This window comes from Quercus lobata, chromosome 2 (genome assembly GCF_001633185.2).
Source record: "Quercus lobata isolate SW786 chromosome 2, ValleyOak3.0 Primary Assembly, whole genome shotgun sequence".
Classification (NCBI taxonomy): Eukaryota; Viridiplantae; Streptophyta; class Magnoliopsida; order Fagales; family Fagaceae; genus Quercus; species Quercus lobata.
In genome coordinates this window covers 40,777,149-40,783,335 of record NC_044905.1, presented here as the reverse complement: position 1 = coordinate 40,783,335, position 6,187 = coordinate 40,777,149, and the positions used below count along the sequence as shown (strand labels likewise).

At 39.0% G+C, this 6,187-nt stretch overlaps 1 long non-coding RNA gene across 1 annotated transcript; it reads right to left on the bottom strand.

Moving 5' to 3' along the window:
* Window positions 1-876: 876 nt before the first annotated feature.
* LOC115975617 lies at window positions 877-2,856 on the bottom strand. Its single transcript, XR_004088135.1, has 2 exons — window positions 2,458-2,856; window positions 877-1,463 (listed from the first exon to the last, which is right to left on the bottom strand). It is a non-coding gene; the product is annotated as an uncharacterized LOC115975617 (long non-coding RNA).
* Between the last annotated feature and the right edge of the window lie 3,331 nt (window positions 2,857-6,187).

Genomic DNA, 6,187 nt, shown 5'->3' with positions numbered 1-6,187 from the left:
AGAGAAACATAGGAACTGTAATATTCTGGTGCAAAAGGTGCAACATTTGGGTGACCCGTGTCGAGGCAACTAGTTTTAGTAGGTTGTCGATACCCTTAATTACAACACCAATAGTCATATGCCAATATATATTTTTTTCTAATTAAATATAGTTGACACCCATACCTTGGGCTTCATGTAATACAAGGGACCCATAGTTCAATAGGAGCAAACCCATAATGAAGAAAATTGGGACACACGGTTAAGGGCCAAAGCCCAACAATGGGAAGAAAGAAGGGCCTTGAATAAGGTGCAAGTGACCAAGAAAGAAGGTCTTGAAAGGGACAAGTGATCGTACTGTAGCAAAAACAAATCTAAACATTACAGAAAAGAAAGTCTCAGGATCCTAAGAGAAAGAAGATGTCATGCATCTCTTAAGCAAAGATTGACCAACCAATGAATGGGGAGGTCAAGTAACTTCGGCTAAAAGGGAACCATAAGAAAGATAAGGCACCCAACAACTTTAGTGGGTTATTCGACCGAAGAAGTATCTATACCATTTATGAGCAAAAGGCTTAAGACCTGTGAAGTCACCATCACAGCACTGAACCTTCGCAATGTCCTCCTCACGGTTCTACAAAGGGACCCATGTCCATTGACCCTGGCTATTGCATGGTTTGAATGGGGGAAGGAATCTTCTATAAGGAGAAAGAACAAAGGTGCTTTCAGGAAGCAAATTTCTAGGAAAACGAAACAAAAGGAAAAGGGAGAAAGAGCCACGCAGAGATCCCATCCCAAGGGTTTTCGGCAAAACTAAGAAAAATGGAGAAAATGATAATTTTAGGTCTCTCAACACAGGTATAAAAAGGGGTCAGCCATGCAAAGAAGGGATCAAGAAACCATAAGGAAAGAGCATTCTTACTCAAAGATAGGAAAAACTAAGCCAATTCCTTTAAGAGCATCTCCAATGGCTTTTTTAAAGCCAATTTTAGAGAAAACACCCCAAAATCCACTCCAATAGCTTCTCCATCTTCATTTTTTTTTAGAATTATTACAGTGCTTCTCTACAAGTAGAGAACAACTTCTCCATCTCCATTTTTTTTTTAGAATTGCTACAGTGCTTTTCTACAAGTAGAGAACACTGTAGCATTTCATATTCACACTTCAAACATTTTTAGCTATTATAATAATCAGCTATTGAACAAAAAAATGTTTTCTCTCTTTCCTCTGTTTCACTTTCTTCCTTGCTTGCTCTCTCTCTTTCTCTTGCTTCTCTTTAGCAAAAACTCTCCTTACTTCTCATTAGAAAACAACTGGAAGCAAGCTTTAAATTGTGGGCAAAGCTAGCTTTAAATTCTTTCTCTCTTTAGAGTACATCACGCAGCTCCCTTTCTTCAGAAACTCTTCTCTTGGGCAAAGTAAGCTTTAAATTCTGCCACTGCCATCTTCAACATCATAGCTTTAAATTCTAGCTTTGTTCTCTGCTGATTATGTGTGTGTGACAGGGTGAGAGTATGAAAGAAAGAGAATGAATAATGAATAACACTTCTCATTAAAAAAAAATATAGTTGTGGAAGTAACACTTCTCATTAAAAAAAATGTAGTTGTTAAAAAGAATAAATAATGAATGAAGAAATAATATTTAAATGAGATAGAGAAAGGATAGAGAATCTGTTGGAAGATGTATTTGAAAAAGTAAATAGGTAATAGATAAATGTCACTGTTTACTATCCAAACAGTACAAAAATATAAAGAAGTTGCTATGCTCTAAGAAAATACTTTATAGAAGTAGAAATTCATATTTTTAGTACAAGAATTTGGGAACACCACGTTGATCTAAGATCCCAAATTTCACAAATCTTGTGAAGCCTTATAGCCTATTTAAGTCTATGGAATCTGGGGTTCAAAAGCCTTGTGGTTTTTTCCTTAGGAATATCTATTTGGATTCCATGGCTAACTAAGAGCATCCATAATAGTGGTACTATTTTTTTAGCTATTTGATATCACAAAAAGTTACTTTATTTGTTTTACTTACCCACTTTACAAAACATTCAGCTACAGTGGACCTATTTTAGCTTTCAACACAATAAAATAATATAAATATCATAATAAAATAATATATCCACTATAATAAACAACAATCACAATTATCAGAACCGCTACTATTGCCACTACCACCGCCTCCACTGCCGCCACCACCACCGAAAAAAAAAAAAAAAAAAAGTAGCCTTCCTTACACATAGAAAATTTTCAAACTAACATTTAAAGACAAAAACATAAATTCCTGCAAACAGAAAATTCCCAATACATTCCAATTGATTCAACAAATATAAATTTCCTGCAAATAGAAAATTCCCAACTGACATGACAAATTTATCATTCTAATTACCCAAATAAAAAATCCCAAGCATTACATGATGAATGATGAATGTGAGATGGGTCAGAGCATCAGAGAAGAGAGGCAGAGAGGCAACTCACCTGATCAGCAAGCAATCTCAAGATTGGTGGGTCAGACAGAAGAGAAGAGAGGCATAAAGGCCGAGATGGGTTAGAGCATCAGAGAAGGCGAGTCGGGTTGGCGTGGGTTAGCAAGCAAGATTTGGACTTGGTGGGTTAGACAAAAGAGAAGAGAGGCGAAGAGGTCGAGATGGGTCAGAGGCGGAGTCGGGTTGGCGTGGGTCGAAGGCATGGATCGACGGCGTGGATCGGAGGCGTGGATCAACAGCTTGGGGCTTGGGTCGGGTTGGGACTTCGACGGAATGGGTCAGCGGTTGGGCCAATGACATTGAGGCCGGCGACAATGAGATAGAGAGGTGAGAGTTCATAGGTGAGAGTTTGAGAGAGTTGAGAGCTTGTGAGAGTTTGAGAGAGTTGAGTCTTGAGAGTTCAGAGGGAGTTGAGAGTGTCACGGGTTGGATAAAAAGAATAGAAGAAAACAACAAAAAATTGTTTTTTTAAACAAATGGAGAATAAAAAAGTATTTTTTAGCTCTCAGCTATAGTGCACAGCCATATATAAAAAAAAGTGCTGCAGTAGTGAAGGTATAGGTAAATTTTTTACCTACCTTGCTACAGGGTATAGGTAAAGTGCTGAGTATATTGTGGATGCTCTAATAAAATTCATTAAAGTATTTATCTTCTAATTGTTTTTGCTTTTAGGGTCTGTTTGGATATCGCTTATTGCTGAAAACTTATTGCTAAAAACATTGTAGAAAAATAATTTTTAAAGGTTTGAATAGTGCTGTGGGACCCAAATTTACCTAGAAATCTGTGTTTTGCTGAGTTTGGTGGTCCATAAACAGTGTTGTGAGACCCACCATTTTTCAGCAAAACGTACAAAATTTTCATCCCAACGCTTTGCAAACGCATGTTTAGTTTCATCATTGTTGATGCCCACTTTGGCAAAAAGGCCCAATAGCAGGAAGAAGCCCAACAATATGGGAGGAAAAGAGTTAGTAAATTTGGAAGAAAACTATTAAACCCGAATGACAGAAATAATGGATCATAGGCCTAGAAAATAATAAATGGGCCTCAAAGAAAGCAAGTTGGCTTAAAGGAGCCCAAAGAAAAGAAGTAGTAAACCTATGAGCATTATATGAAATAGAAAGCAAGCAAGAATGGGCCAAAGAGGCCTGAAGTAATGAATTAAGTGAGTAAGGGGTTGATGGAAAGCCCATGAACCCCAAAAGTAAAGGATATGGTAATTTGGGCCGAGAAAGCCCAAAAGACTTAGCAAAGACCCATGGGAGTATAATGGGCTAAGGATGCCCAAGAAAAGGAAACAGGCCGAGGATGCCCAAAAGGATGAGATGGGCCAAGGAAGCCCAAAAGCAATGGAATGGGTCAAGGAAGCCCAAAGTAGTATGAATACTAGCCCAATGGTAATACTCGGCCACGGGAATTAAGCAAAGGGAAAGTATATAGCAGGCCCAAAAGGAGCCTAGCTAGCACTAGTCATACAATAGCACAGTAGGAATGATCGAATGGCACGACAGAAGTGCTAGCAGATCTGCAAAAGAGGCAAAGAATGGATGGGAAAAGGAATAAGCCACAATCAAGCAAGGCCCAGCCCAAGAAGGAAGTGAGATGTAAAGGACGAAGGCTTAGAAAACCATTCATGCCACAAGAGGTCAAGAGCAAGCAGCAGAATGTACAGACAAGCCTTCAGGTCATGGCAAATGTATGAGTAGCAGACAAGCCATGGACACACATGGAAGTGGAGCACGCACAAGGCTCAGGCACCACCAACTTGTACCCAGCCAATACAGGAGTGGTGGGCCATAGGTCAGAGGTAAGAGAGGGTATGGTCTAGCGGTAGGGAGAAGGGGAGAAGGGGAGAGACTATTCTGGGGTTCCCGCTCAAACTCTTTTGGGGGAAATGTCCTGCTAGGATGACATACCACCTAAAAGAGGGAAAGATGAGTTGAAATCACTAAGTGCATGCCATGAGGGATAGTGAGAGAGAATGCCCACCCTTATTCGAATGAGAATGCCATGGTGAGCAAGCAAACAAAATAAGACTCTTTGTTTGGTAATGGGATGTGGCACGGCCAGTACAGGTAAGTGGTGGTGGCTAAGCAGCTAACAGATCAGTGGGTGGTTTGGAAGGACACCCACACCCAGACAAAAGCAATTAAGGGGTAAAACAGTAAAAACTCTTCACGACAGGCAGTATAAAAAGGCCCTCCGTCGTGTACGGAAGGGAGGGAGGAACAAAACAAGAGGAGAGGAAGAAAAGATTGAACATAACAACCCCACAAGGGAACAAGAAAATGAGATAAAAATGGAGTAGAAAACTTAGAAAGAAAAAGGAGTTAGAAAGAAACAACAGAGAATAGGCAAGTGCGTGATAGTAGGCATGCACTAATAGGTTAATCCCTTCTCTCACTCTAAAAGCCTACCCTCTATTAAGATTAAGGAATAGGAGTATAAAGGAATTTGAGAATAAGCCATTTAGCCCAATTCTCTCAAAGTGGATAATTTCCATGGCAGGATCTTCCTGTAAGGTTACCCACATTGAAGAAGTTGTTCACTTCTTGGACTTAACTCCGTAAGACAACCAAGCACAGCAGACTAACCATTTTTTCTTTCATTTTATCGATTAAGCATTGGTGTTATTTCCCTCTTATTATTATTATCTTATTTATATTGCATTTATACAGCTGCATTGCTTTACCTTTTATTTCATTCAATATTTTCTGCTTTCCGGCTGGCAGTAAGCATACTTCCTTTTATTGTTGTTATATTATTTATGCCTGCCATAACCCATTTGTAAAAGTTTCCTCTACCGTGGGCATGTCGCCAAAGTTTTAGTAAAGGGGCCTTAGTTTGCGCACAAGCCGGTTTGGGGTGTGTTGTAGTCAAGCCAGTCCTGACTCTCCTACCCAAAACCTTTAGGCCATAGCGTGGTAGGAGGCAGCCTAGCCCGCAGTTGCAAAAAGGCCCACCATAATCGTATATATATACATTGCTTGTTTGTTGTGCATAGGTTGGTCCAATAAAAGGACTCTATCTTGTTGTAGTGGGAACTAGCCCAGCTCTCTGTTATCTTCATATCTATTTTTTTTGGGCTCTTAGTAGGCTCACAATTCAATTATTGGGCTTGGGTTCAAGAAATCAAAAAAAGGGCCCCATAAATATTTAAGGTTTAATTGTAGAAAAACATCCTAAAATATAGGGGTGTTAGCACTTTGCACTTTGAACTTTAAAAACTTGCAACAACACCCTAATTGAATTAGTTGTGCCAATATTTACCCTACCATCTTAATAAGGGTTAAAGCCTATGATCATTTGACTTGCACATGACCCTCAAAAGACAAAATGATAAATATGTATTTTTCCATAATTAAATAACAAGAATACCTTTACTAATTTCATACTTGGAGTAAAAAACCCATGACTTGCCTTCATTCTATCTAAACAGTAATTGAGTATTCGGGTTGAGTTCATGAAGTGTCTTTAGAGTTAAGAATTACCTATCCTTGTTAACCTTAACAATTCTTTGTACCTCATACCATGCAACCAAGTACATATCATCATTGAGCTTCCATCACCTAAATTGTTATGCCATTGAAGTGACATGTTCTTCTTCAGTTATGAAAAACATCAAAATCGTATTGAACTGGTAAATTTTCGACAGCGGTCGATTTCATCATTGGTGCTTTAAGCCACCACACATGATAGCAACCAACAACAAAACCCCACATATT